The sequence below is a fragment of the Pinus tabuliformis genome, chromosome 5_1 (genome assembly GCF_031772625.1).
Source record: "Pinus tabuliformis cultivar Carrire ecotype Pingquan chromosome 5_1, CPIR1, whole genome shotgun sequence".
Lineage (NCBI taxonomy): Eukaryota > Viridiplantae > Streptophyta > Pinopsida > Pinales > Pinaceae > Pinus > Pinus tabuliformis.
In genome coordinates this window covers 529,971,194-529,985,401 of record NC_142305.1, presented here as the reverse complement: position 1 = coordinate 529,985,401, position 14,208 = coordinate 529,971,194, and the positions used below count along the sequence as shown (strand labels likewise).

The window sequence follows — 14,208 nt, the reverse complement described above, 5'->3', positions numbered from 1 at the left end:
GAAATTGGGCAGAAGAAGCTTGTGGGTCTAAAGTTGCAGGCCTCGTGGAAACCAATAAAGCCTCCAGTTTATCCATGAACCACAAGAGACTTCAAAACTGCACCAAACGGCTTAAACCTTTACAAGCAGCAAAATCTATCTTCTGGCAATACAATATAAAAACACGAATATTCCCGCATAATTCTCAGATTGGTGCCATTTAATCATATATCGACAGCTGCAGGGTTTACTGTTCTAGAGACTCAACCTTGTCAACAACACTTTTATGCAAGGTGCTGGACAACTTACAACCCAGGTGTATGAGATATATAACTGCTACAGATTTTAAGTCACTGTGATAAGGTCGTATTACAGGAGATAGCTGCCCCTGGCTAGAGTATATCTGCTTCATGAGTCTGCCATATAGGACTATAAAAACTAAGATCACTAGGAACCCAAATCAGAAAGTCATATGAGATCATGCTAATGTGAAAATCTAGACAATTATGATCTGAGATCCGAGCTCACCATAATAACAGGTCTGAACTTGTTTAGCTCTAAGTCACTAATATCTGCGATGTGTTATACCACGAGGTTACAACAATACATATTAGACAAAGTGATATCTCTCGTTCATCATAACATGGTCGATATAGGTCACTGGGATGAAGACCATATAACTTGAGGAACTGAACATTGCCATTCATTTCGATAAGACATAACTTTAATTTGTACCATAAAGAGTGCGAGTCTCCAGGACAACAAAAGGATCGAACCATGGAGATTGTGTAGACATAATGAGTGAATGTCATGCCATTAGAGTGAACCATGATGATAATGGTATCAGGTTACCGTGGACTGGAGGATAACAAGGCATTAAATAAATATAGCGTTGGCTGAAGCTAGATATTTATAGACAGAGATGCAATGCCCATAATCATACTCAGATTCATGTTGCTGAAAAAAAAATCTAGTTATATCGATGCTGTAGTGTCAAGAGCGAAACATGAATATCTAGATTCTATATATATATGTATATGTTGAGCATCAAATTTCCTGCAGGGGTGAGCGATATCATGGCATATCATAGAACCCTAAGGTAGTTTTGAAAATGAACTGCAGCGTGAAGCGATACTGAAGTCAACGTCTTGTAGCCAGATCGAGAGGCTAATTTGACCGGGAGCAAGAGTTTTTTCGAAAGTTCAAAGTCTACGGAGTGTGTAGATACCAAGCGGGCCAGAGATTTAAATGTGAGTCATAGAAACAGTGCAAGACAAGGATCTTAGGGGGGCGGAAATACTTTGTAACGTTGTGCTGAGACCATTTGATGAGTCATAACTATTATGAAACATGAACTTCGAGAAAATAAATTTATGGTGAGGAGATGAAGCATTATACCAGGATCACTTATATATGATGCTGAGATTGCCCATATATAATAGTGCCAGAGTTATACTTGCCGAGATGAAGCCTTATAGAGACCATAATTCTATAACACAGATATCCAATACCGAGAATGGTCCTGAGAGTAGTCCATACATGTTTGGATCACGCTGAGATTTGCCAGGAGTTTCAAAATCAAGCCATCATCTTAGAGTGAGATGTGCCTCAAGGCCTCTTTAAATCAAACCTTTTTCTTCCAGGGAATGCGATTTCTGTTGCGGATGCGAGATCTCATCCAATGTGAGACCCATATCTGAGAGCAAGAGTATGGTCATAAGGATGAGAGATTCTTGAAGCGAGAGACTTGTAGCCAATAGCAAGTAGTATATATCTGGAACAGATTGACGAAGGTCTCAGGAAATGCAAATTCACAGAGAGAGGTTCAAGTCATCGTGCCACAAAGCAAGATCGCATCTTTGTGATGATCTTTTACGGAAAATCCTATTTGATCTGCGAACCACACCATTACCACAGATCATAAAAGAGCCATATAATGACATTATATGTATTGTCCTGAAGCGAGAGGGTAATGTTGAGCAAGAGTACTAAAATGGCACAGTCTCGAATCATAAAGTATGAGCTCCAGGAGGAATGCCACAAAATTGCTCCAAAATAGATGCAAATGACCTTAGAGGAATACGAGTCAAAACAAAACCACAGAGTTTGATCTTTTCGTAGTGATCCCTATTTTTCTTTGCAAGGGCCAAGAGAAAGAAGGCCACAAAGAATGTCAATAAACCCCTTTTTAGGTTTCCCTTTTACTCTTTCTTTGATCGCGGTACCTCCAATGGCATAGGGAACTAAACCAATACGAGCTTTTTCGGGATCTTTATAATGCTTCAGTATAGTGTTTGCAAATATCATTCCAGGACCTACTCCACACACTTTGTGTTTATCTATATCGGCATGCAAAGGAACATGAGCTTGCTCCCAATGAAGATGTGAGTTGAGCCTGAGAATTGAAGGGTGTGCTTTGCATTCTGGAGGAAGGAAATGATCCCAATGAGAACCATGAACTCCTCCCCTGCCCGACATGTTGCTCTGTCCTGAGAGAACGAAGATATCCATTTTCACTGCCTTAACAGTAGTAACTGTTCTTAGGCATTATATATAGAGCCAGATACGATCAACATTACATCCTGTCACATATCACGCACAGAGATTCAATTTTTTTTTTTTTTTTTCTTGACAGCGAGCTAACAGTCAAGGGCATTTGGGTCAACAATGGGCTGAGCCGGAACCCCATCCGTTGGGCTAACATTATCCACTCTGTCAGCATACCTGTCGCTGCAAATTCTGGGTAGGAAGTCCGTAAACCGTAAGAATTGCCTGAGTTGATTAATGCCCTCAAATTTGTCCGAATCCGGCAAATTATAGATCTGAGTGATCCGCTGTTAGGTTTGTATTTCTGATCATCCAGATGGATTCAAAGATATTTAAAATCCCAAAAATGGTATTTATGAATAGATGAGATTACATCTTTGTCATAGCGAAACTGCAATTTCGAAGTTGAAATCAGTGCAAATCCTAGCATATTGTAAGATGTGTCAACTAACTGGGCTGGTGTTTCAGTTTTGAACTGCTATGGATAATGCTTGATGTCTCTATTTCTGATATGTGACATAAATCCACTCCATTTCTGTCCATGAATTTGGATCATAATACACTATAGAGCTCTTAAAATGTTCCTAAATTGCAAATTTATTTATTTATTTATTTTTTAACTTGAGTAATTTGATTTTAGAGAAATACCCACATAGCAAAAAAAACTAGTTATGCATGCATGGGCCCATAGGCCTCAAGGGTTCAACTTGTGCTCTGATACCAAGTGTAAGGACCATGTTCAGACTATGTACACATTTTGTTTTGTTTTGTTTTTTTTTTTTTTTTAAACAACAATGGCAACCAGAAAGGAAACGCATTGAAATTCAAATTTATTTAGCACACACATTCCTGCCACTCATTTCAGGAAACATACCCTAACATTTTCATACCTTTAACTAAGATCAATAGTAATGAAATACATATGTACCGTTCACCAGAAGGCGAGACTCCGCTTGCTCTGCTGTTGCTGGTATTCCCTGGTAGCTGGTCACCTCTGCGAGTGAATGATGACGCACTTGATCCGAATGTGAAGACTCACCGGTTAACCTCCCAGCCTACTCCTTGGGTACTCTTCTTCCCCGCAGACCCCCGAGCTGCAATGAGGTTGTACAATGGAAACAAGCACTAGCTGGTAGAGGAGAGCACACCTTGGCTCAAGAGTCCCCTATCTAAATCCTCTACCTCACCAAACTCACTATAGCTTCGTAATCACTGCTCTCACAACATCTCATCCATCCAACAATAGGGTTCCCAAAAGTCCTTTTTCCCATGGCTTGCCCCTTCTTTTATAGGAGTCCTCATAGGTGACACTTGTCATGTCATGCATAATTAATTATTTTTTTATAATTCAATAACTTGATTATTCACCCACCCATGTGTCATTCTCACATCAAGGTCTTCCAAAATTATTTACTTAAATTTTTATTTAAAACTAATATTTTCCTCACCTCAACAAGATTCCTATTTCTTCTCCTAGTTGTCTCTTTTTTCCCCCCTTTTATTCCTTAATTTGTGTTCATTACTTGAAGTCAATTAATGAGTCAAGATTTTATCCCCAAACTACTCACTAATTTAACTCAAGTTATCTCCTAGATGGATATTCTTATGTTGGTTGTTGACACATGGAGCTTCTCTACATTTCTCTAAATTTAATTTATTATTCTCATTTTAATTCACCTTCCCCTTTTTTTAATTAGGTTTAAATTAGTTTAGGATTAATCTTTATCCTTACTATTATGTTTGTCTTTCCCCTTTTTCCTAATTAAACCACATAATCTTCCTAGTATTTTCCAAAATGGGACAGGTAGAGTTTTTAAGGTACTTTATTTTAATTCTTCCTATGATCCTCCTTATTCCAAGTTTTATTTTTGATTTAATTACATTGGTTTCTAATCATCATTTACCCTTGATGTAAATTTATCTAGCTTTCATTCCTTGATTATATTTATTTATATTTATTTATTTTTAATGATTCCAAGGATGCCAAGTTTGGTTGTGCCCTTCAAGAACTTCCCTAGAAGTTCCAAGGGTGCCACACCTAATAGCTTATTTGTGATGTCAAGGGTGCCAGTTTGGTTGTGCCCTTCAAGAACTTCCCTAGAAGTTCCAAGGGTGCCACACCTAATAGTTTATTTGTGATGTCAGGGGTGCCAGCTTGGTTGTGCCCTTCAAGAACTTCCCTAGAAGTTCCAAGGGTGCCACACCTAATACTTTATTTGTGATGCCAAGGGTGCCAAGTTGGTCGTGCCCTTCAAGAAATTCCCATGAAGTTCCAAGGGTGCCACACCACTTGCCCTTCAAGCATCCAGTGATTACGAGGGGAAAGTATAGTGCAACGTCATAGACCACTGTCATCTCTTATGTTGCCTGCTATAGTGAGACTAATGGTGTCGGGGATCAAGGAATCCGCATTGATGCGCGCCCCCCGGTAAAGTCCTCATGAGCGAACCAACTTTGGAACCTGCCCTCATGGTATCGTGATCTTCAAGGCGAAGGTGTTTCAACCCTTCCAGCCCAAGTCACGGCGGGAGTGCTAGTGGGTGAGATCAGGGACTCTGTCCCACCCCTCCCATGTAGTTCCATCCACTTGTACAACGCCATCACCCATATGTGAGTCATTCGGTCAAGCAACTAATCTGTGTCTGCAACCATTAATATATCATTAGAATATAGTTAAACATATATGGCAGATTCCAAGATCGACTTAGACTTTCACAGATAAAGTAATATAAATTTTCATCAAACCAGGTGTCATCGACATGTCATATGCGGGTGCCTCTGATGGTTCCCTGCCATACTCAATAATCATCAGTAACACGGTTTCTCAATGTTAGTCAATTATCATAATAGCATCATTAACAATTCCTGGTCATTCTCATCATTGTCCATTGTAAGTTTGAACTAAAGGAAGTAGGTAACATAGGGGACACATCCCTTATGGCTATCATCAATAATCATCAATGGAAACATACATATTAATTAAGCTATCAACATCGTAACATCGTAGAAATATACCTATCCATAAAATTTATCCTCATTATGCCTTTAGTAGAGCGCATACATATTCTTTACTACCCTCATCATAATTTCAAATAGAGACCACTTAACTATTAATATTGCAATCATCAGAATACTGATAGAGATACATAACCATTCATGCTACCATAATATCCATGGATAGCATTCATAAACATCACAACCATGAATATCTCAATCGCTAATAATAGTGTCATGGGTCCAGATCTTCAATCTGAGGTCCTCGAAGAATAGAGTGTCTAAGATAATGTCGTATCTGGGTCAGGAAACTAGAGTGGGCACTACAATGGTATTTAATTTGCGAAATGGTTGATAGTATTACCATGATCGGAAGTCCTTCAATAAGGTCAAATTGTGAGGTTTAATGTTAGTCTAAATGCCTTGGTGGCATAAAATTGTTTGGTTATTTAATTTGTGGAAGGGTTGATAATATTACCATGATTGGAAGTTTATTTTTTTCTCATTGGCAAACATACCATAAGAACATTTGACAATTTCATCTATTTCATATTTTAATAAAAATATTCTTTTTTGACTGGTGATTGTGTCCTATATCCACCTAAAATTCAAAAAATAAGATTTGAGGTACAACCTGAGAACATTTATGATGGTGCATGTTTTTTTTTTTCTTTTAATTCTCGATGTTACACTCTTTTGTATCCAATTTTGACGCTAAAATTTCATTTTTTCATTCCTCACATAACATATGGAGTACAAGGAAACTTAATTCAATTTGAGCACATGAAATCAAGTAATTGCAAAATATATTCAAGATATCAAGTTTTCAATTAGAGTCAACATTCAACAACAAACCTACATCAACATTAATTTGTAACTTGAAAATACTATTTTTTTGTAAGTTGTATTTTGCAATGAAGTTGGAATTGTAATTGTTGGGTGTATTTTGAATTGAATTTGAAACCCATTTCTAAGTATCTACTAAAATGGTTGAGAGATTTAATTGTATATAGGGTAGAGTTGCAAGTATCCCTCTTTATTATCAATTCAATTGTAATTTGGACCTGCCTACACAAGGAGGTCTCATTCAAATTTTTACATGGTTTGATTTCAAGAACTATTAGAGTTTCTGAATAGTCTAATAATCATAGTGGAAGATACTAAAATATCAATTAATAATGGAACTCTTGACTTCGTTCTAAATTGTTTATAAGTGTTGCAAGCTAAAGTCAGACCTCTTCAAACTCAATCACAAATTTTGCATGCTAAACATCAACACAAGTCTCTTCAACATTTCGAGATAATCTTATTGAGCATACACTTATACTGAGAGAGGGGGCGAATAAACATAAGACAATTTTTACTTATTCAAACATTCATGAACCACAAGAAAACAATCACATATAAGATCTATCATCGACAAAACATGGAACACAAGATTTACATGGAAACCCTTCAGGGAGAAAACCAAAAAACTTATTTTTTATATTTCTTTGTAGGCACCAACTTACTATTATGAATGTTTGTAGGCACCAACCTACTGGAGATACCAATACCCACAACTGCAAATATTTGTAGGCACTAACATACTTGAGACACCAATCCCCATTGCTACAAAATTTGTAGGCACCAACCTACCAAAGACACCATTCCCTAATGCTGCAAATTTTCATAGGCACAAACCTACTTCACTGAGTCTACTTAATAATTCTACATTCACAAGGTCTATATATTAGTTGCCTCTACCTTTACCAGGTCTAATTGTTGCTTCTACCTTCAACAAGTTTTTTTCTCCCAAAACATGTTGTTTTTGGCCTCTTCCTAAGAACAAATTTGTATAGCATGTTATGTATCCAAATTTGCAAATGTGATTTGTAAATTTTTAGCTCCAGAACTTCTGCCTATCTCCTCAAATCTTTGAAAAAATTCATAGTTTGAAAAGTCCTAGAAAATAAGTTACAACAAAAATTCCAAGCTAGCTTGTTTGAAACTAATTTAAGGATCATTTAGAAACCCTAAATTCCACAAGGCATATCTTGAAAATTATAGCAAAAAAAGTCCAAATTTTTTGGCATAGGAACCTAGAGATCTAGCCTCTGTCTCATTAAGATTTCATAGTTTGAAACATCTCATAAAACAAGTCATAGAAAAAATTCCAAACTAACTTGTTTGAAGTTGATTTCAAGACTATTCGAAAACCCTAACTTCCACAAGGCACATCTCCAAAATTGTTGTGTGTTTTAAATATTTTAATCATTGTTTTAAAATATATGTTTAGTTTTTATTTTTTTAGTACATGTTTTTATATTATGTTTTTTGTTTTAGTTTATGAGGTGATTGTATTTTTTTTATGAGCTTTTGATAAAATATAATTTAAAGAAGTGATTTTCTCATATTTTATAGATTCTTCCCTTTCCTTAAGTAAAAAACAACTAAATAGTAAGGCCTTCAGTGCAAGCATTGGGGAACCCTTTAGTGTGACACAATACATAGCCCCACCCAAGAATTAGGGCGAACACATAAAAAACAATCAATTAGGGCAAGGGATAAATCTCATAAGTATAGAATCCCTAGTTGATAAGGGAAATATTCTCATGCCTCCTTGATTGATAAAGTAAGTCTTTCTCACAACTCCTCTATTGATAAGGTAAACCTTATTTAAAAATTACAGAAACATTGTATAGTTTACATTTTTCATCTACAAAAAATGACATTAAAGAGGGTTCCTATAAATGTCTCTTGAGATATCTACGATCTTAGCCTCTAAAAATGCAAATGGGGCTTCTATGACTACTAACTAACAAATGGTTACTACTATTATTCAAGGTCACAAACGAAGCTCCCAAAAATTATGAAGAATGTTAGAGACCAAGAATATACACTAGAGGACCACAAAATGGACCATTCTCGATATGCAAATGACAAAAATAGTAGCGATGGATAAAATATATTTGTATTGTGATAAGTTTGAAAACATTTTTTTTTAGGTTACATTGCCCAAAGAAACCTCCAAGTACTTTCCTTCATTTCGAGGATGGTACCCCAAGTAAACCCTAAAATCTTAAAGGCACAAGGTTGGTTAACAACATGGCTCAAATCCATTACAACAATATACTCAATGCAAGATCAACATGTCCCTAATGGGAATATAACTTAGTTTGGGAGGATGGCACTCCATCCCATTACTACTCAGGCAATAACTAATTGAGAAGTTGAGTATGAACATAAACAGTTAGATTATCAATTAGTTGTTTTATTACAAGATTTATATTTGGTGTTGGAAAAAGAGATTGTTTATGCACTTGTGAAATCAGCCAATACATATATCAATATTAGACATGAGAGAGAGAGAGAGAGAGTCAAATATGAAGGATTAAAACACTATTTCCCACCTTTTAATTTCCTTCCCATTCAGAATAGAAGTTTGGGCGAACATAAAAAAGATTGACAATTTACCTATTAGTTGGGGAGTAGAGGACATAAGTCAAAGTATTCTATCTTGGACTTCTCATAAGATCCCTGAAAATATCAAGGGGATTCCCACATGCATGTACTGGGGAATATGGTTGTAAAGGAACACAACTATTTTTGAAACAAAAGTTCCAAACCCCTCTAAAGTTTCATCTCAAAGTAGAGCCCTTGCTTCCACGTACTCTCTGTCATATTCAATTGGTTCTCCTATACCTTCTACACATGTGGAAATCAAAATTGATTTACCTTAGTTTTTTTTGATGGAGTAGTACAAGGTTCCCCTTCTACGAGAGGGTCAGGGGGTATTATGCACTTTTCAACTCCACATATTCTCTCTTTCTCAAAAATATTTGAAATGCATCAAACAACTATGCCAAGATATTTGCACTCTATATTATCCTTCTCCTGGCAGAATCACATGATGTATTATCCCTTGATATTTATGGTGAATCTCAAGTTGTCATCAAGTCGATGCAAGGGATAACATCAATTATAAAATACACTCTTCTCCCTCTTTTTCAGAGGATCAAATAAAACATAACCTATTTCTCACATGCTACTTTTGATCAATTTTACAGGCACATGAATGAGGATGAAGATAGGATTTTGAAAATGGACTGGATATCGATCGAGGCACACATTCGATCATTGAAATTAAAGAAGGCCAACAAACAAAATTTCTTCTTCACCCATGGGTCTAAATAATTATTTGAAAATGCAACTCCTTGCACTTTTTCCTTGTATATTTATGATGGATTAAAATTATCTATATGTTAGATATTGTACTATGATATGTAATTATGCTTGATGAACATGTATAGGAAATATGGCTGTTTGATTTTTCTGGAGGAATGGTTTTATATTTTGTTTTCAGAAATCAAATTCAAATCATGTTGACAAATTGTGCACTGTAGATAGACATAAGACAAAGGGGCCCAGGGCCACTAGAATTCTTTTTGAATATATCTATGTAACTATTGTAGCTGCTATAACAACCTCCAAAATTTTGCCTTCATTCAAATTTTGGAGCCCTGTAATGTCATGTGAACTGTTATTTCAAGTCACCAAAGTCATGTGTGGTCATGTTTCTCTAAGTGTTTAATTCTTCCATTAGGAATTCTAAGTGTTGCAACTACTTGCTTTCACATGTCCAACTCTTGATGTATTCACAAGTACACTTTCAAGATAAGCTAAGCACACTTCATAGTGTGCACTCTTTGTCAACAATGATTGTGCACTCCTTGATAACAATCGCTACGCGCTCCTAAATGATAGTCATTGGGTAGTCCTTTCCAACAGTGATTGCACAGTTCCAAGTGACAGTGATTATGCAGTTCCTAGAGATAGTGTAAGGGAATCCTCTGCAGATAATGATTGCACACTCCTTGTCGATAGTCAATGTGTAGTTCTTGTTGACAGTGAGAGCACACTACTTCAAGTCAGTGTTGTCACACTTCTTAGTGGCAGTCAATTCACTCTTGACTCCTAGTTTCTCGACATGCACTAAGTGCACTCACAAATATTAACCTTAATTGCATGTCTACTCTCCTTATTTAAAGAGTTCAGTCCATAGCTTATTTCACATTTTTTCTTTTTTTTCTTTTGAGCTCTGCGCACTTTGGAGCATAAGGAGCATCCCTCACTCTTGGTTTCAAATGCGCCATCATTCAGTTGAGTTTCTCAACTATCACTTTTTCTTTCGCATGTGTCACTTTTGATTCCTTTGTCTCTTGCATGTGTCACTTTTCGCTTGCATGTGTCGTTTTAAAGTTATTAATGTTGCTCCATGCAACCTTGTTCTCTAAATTTTTCTAAGCTTTTAAGTTCCTTTCTAAAGAAGCTCGAAGTGTCGTCTTTTGTTAAAGGTAGCTATAACGCACTTTTAAGAGGTAGTTCCAACACACTCTCTAGCATTAGATGATCCTATCTATAATAAGAAGAAGCATTGTGAATATGAGCTGGATACCCTCCCATGGCATAGCGCACCTTCTCATTATAGTTGACACTTGTGTCATAAAGATTTGCATCCTAACTATCACACTCAAAGATAAGTGTTGTTTCATTGTCATTTCAATGAAAACATGATGGTTTTGGTTACCAGGCATATTATTGTCATGTGCTTGATTGTGTATGTGTTGTGATCATTTCCAAGACCTATTTTTATTCTCTAACACTCTCTCTCTCTCTCTCGTCTTATTGATCTCACACTTAGTCAATTTTGGAGTTTTTCCTTTTCCTCACATCATGCGCAATTTGTGAGTACATTCAACTCCTAGCAAAGTGATGAGCGCGTTGTGCACTCCTAAGCCTCATTGATGATACTTTTGTCCCCTGAACTTGTGCCATGCGCCCATCTTGAGCACAACTCCATTCACAAGTGCATTGCACATCCTCATAGCATAGTCACTCAACCCTTACTACTTGCACTTTCCTACTGCGTAAAGCCTTGACCAAACCTAACTTGTGTTGCGTATTGCACACTCCTACTGGAAAGTAAGGTCTTCTTTAGCCCCTTGTAGTGGTAACCTATGTAACAACAAGAGATTCCTTCTCTATTATTACACACAACACATCCTAAGTGAGTAACACTGTCACCCTTGTCTCCTAGACTTTCTCACTTTGTAAAGCCCTGATGTGTTGGCATTATGATACATATGTTGTACTTGATGGCAACCCACTCATCTCAGATGATAAATTATAGTGCAACAAAGTTCACGCACTTTCATGAAGATAAAAGTTTCTTTCATGTAGAGAAAAGTTCACGCACTTTCATAAAGAGAAAAGTTTCTTTCATGTAGAGAAAAGTTCACGCACTTTCATGCAGAGAAAAGATTCTTTCATATAGAGAAAAGTTCACGCACTTTCATGCAGAGAAAAGTTCCTTTCATGGTTGGCTCATGGTATTAGTCCGACAGTTTTTGATCCTATGGTTTTGGTCCGTGGTATTGCATCCAAAAGTGTTGACCCCAAGTATTGGGTTCATGGTATTGTGTTATTATGGTTTTGGACCGTGGTATTGTGAAAGGCCTAAGACTATAAAAGAGGAAGGAGATCATTTGGCAAGGTAATCAATCTGAATGAATTGAATATCTAATAAGTGCTAGATCTGAAATATTTGTGATTAGGGTTATGGTGTAGATCTAGATCTGAATGAAGGAGGAACCTTAGCGCATAAAGAAGGATAAGTTCTATTGATGGGTCATAATCTTTAAGCTTGAATAATAATATCTTTGTATGATTTTGATATGTTATATGAGGCACATGCTTGATCTATAAATCTGACAATCTGGGTTAATTAGTGTCTGAATATTTGAAAGAATGAATTATTCTTTATAGATCTGTATGCAGGTTCAGTGAAGTGAAAGAGCGTATACACGCTGGTTCAGTGAATGAAAACGACATATACGCAGGTTGGTCCAAACATAGGAGCGTATGCACGCAGGTTTCAGGTTGTTGAAATAGCGTATATCTTTTAAATTATGATCTAGCTGCCTCTGTTTATTGCTGCAGTATTCTGGGTTCAGAATTTGGTGTGTGGTTACTGTTACTGTGTTCTGGGTACAACTGTCAGAGAAGTGTTTACTTGATTCAGTGCTAATTGGGGAAAATGAGATTGTTTGATGCAAATATACTTGATGATTGATTGATGTTCATGGATCCAGTCTGAAAATTTATGAAACGTGGTCCCTGGAAGAAAGAGAAGGTTGTAGCCTTCAGTAGGCCAGCACCTACGTACTAGTATCTTGGCTAGTACAAGAGCTAAGGGGCTTGTAGCTCCCTTCCAGGAGAAGCTGGAAAACGAGAGATGGTTGTAGCTCTCTGCAGGTTGTAGCCTGCGTACTGGTAAACGACGGCACCAATACATTGTAAAAGGAAGTTTCTAATTAAAGAAAGATAGAGAAGAATTGTAGCAGGTGGTTTTCACCCACATTGGGTTTCCACCTTATATCTTGTGTTCTTGTGTGCGACTGTCTTCTGTTCTGTTTTACTAGTCTGGTTACTGTCTATTTCACTCAGATACATATATTAATAATCAACATCTGAAAGATAAAGTAAATCATAAGTTTGCATTGCATACGCGGGTTTCCTTCTACATAGTTGCTTATATACGCGGGTTTTACTAACTGAAGTAGCGTATATCCTCTGAATTTTAAAAAGGGAATATTTGGCTTGATAATACTGATTCACCCCCCCTCTCAGTATTATTTCCAACATGATGAGCCTTCCCTTCAATGCACATTGCGCAATCCTAGTGGACAGTAGGGTCATCCCTCGACCCTTTCAATGGAAACCTATACAATACCTAGAGTATTTTCCTCAATAATTAAACAATATTCACTCCCGATGCCCATACCCTCATCTCTTACCTCCTAAACCTGTGCACTGCATCAAATAAGGTCTCTCTCGTAGTCCTTGTAGATAACCCCATCACAGTTAACACATTGCATGAGCAAACAAAGATAGAATAATTGATTTTAGGACTGATGTTGTCTTACCATGAGTGAACATCATTCGCAGGTACTATCAACTTAAAATGGAAGATGATGTTCAAGGAGGTCATCAAGAAGGGGTTTCACAAGGACACTTGTGGAGATAAGACACAAAAATGCCATCATGTATGAGTTAAGGAATCTTGAACCCATGACAGAGAGATGGAAAATCATGTTGACTTTGAAGGTTCCAATATTTATCTAGAACCTTTGGAGGGTGAGGATGAAGCACATCTGAAATCAATCATGAAGACCAAAAGACATAACAACAAAGAGAAGAACTTGGCATCGATACATTACAATGAAGTTTCATGTCAGAGTCACCAAATTGTTGCTTCTCAAAATGTGAACACAAGTGTTATTTTTCTCTATGTATTTTCGCCACATTATTGGTGAAATGTAATTATGTAATTTCAAAAATTGGAAAATGTAAAATGTGTGGAAGCCCAAGGGTCACACATGGAATGTGAAGAGTCACTAGGAAATCCAAGAGTCATGTAGGAGCTCAAAAGTCATGTAGAAGTTCAAAAGTCATGTGGGAGCTCCAGAGTCATGAGGGATGTCAAGAGTCATATGGGAGGAGAAAGGTCACCCCATTTGTTATAAGTGAACCCCCATAACTCAAGAAAATAAGTTTTCACCTTAACTTCTCTAGCTTAGCATAGGAGAGAAGATCATTCTTTGGAGGAGCAAGTGGTGGCTTAATGTTCCACTATTGGGGCTAGTG

General features: G+C 36.9%; 1 pseudogene; it reads right to left on the bottom strand.

Annotated features, from left to right (window-relative positions):
- Positions 1-2,106: 2,106 nt before the first annotated feature.
- On the bottom strand, positions 2,107-2,490 carry LOC149165866 (putative carbohydrate esterase At4g34215 pseudogene; annotated as a pseudogene).
- Positions 2,491-14,208: the final 11,718 nt, after the last annotated feature.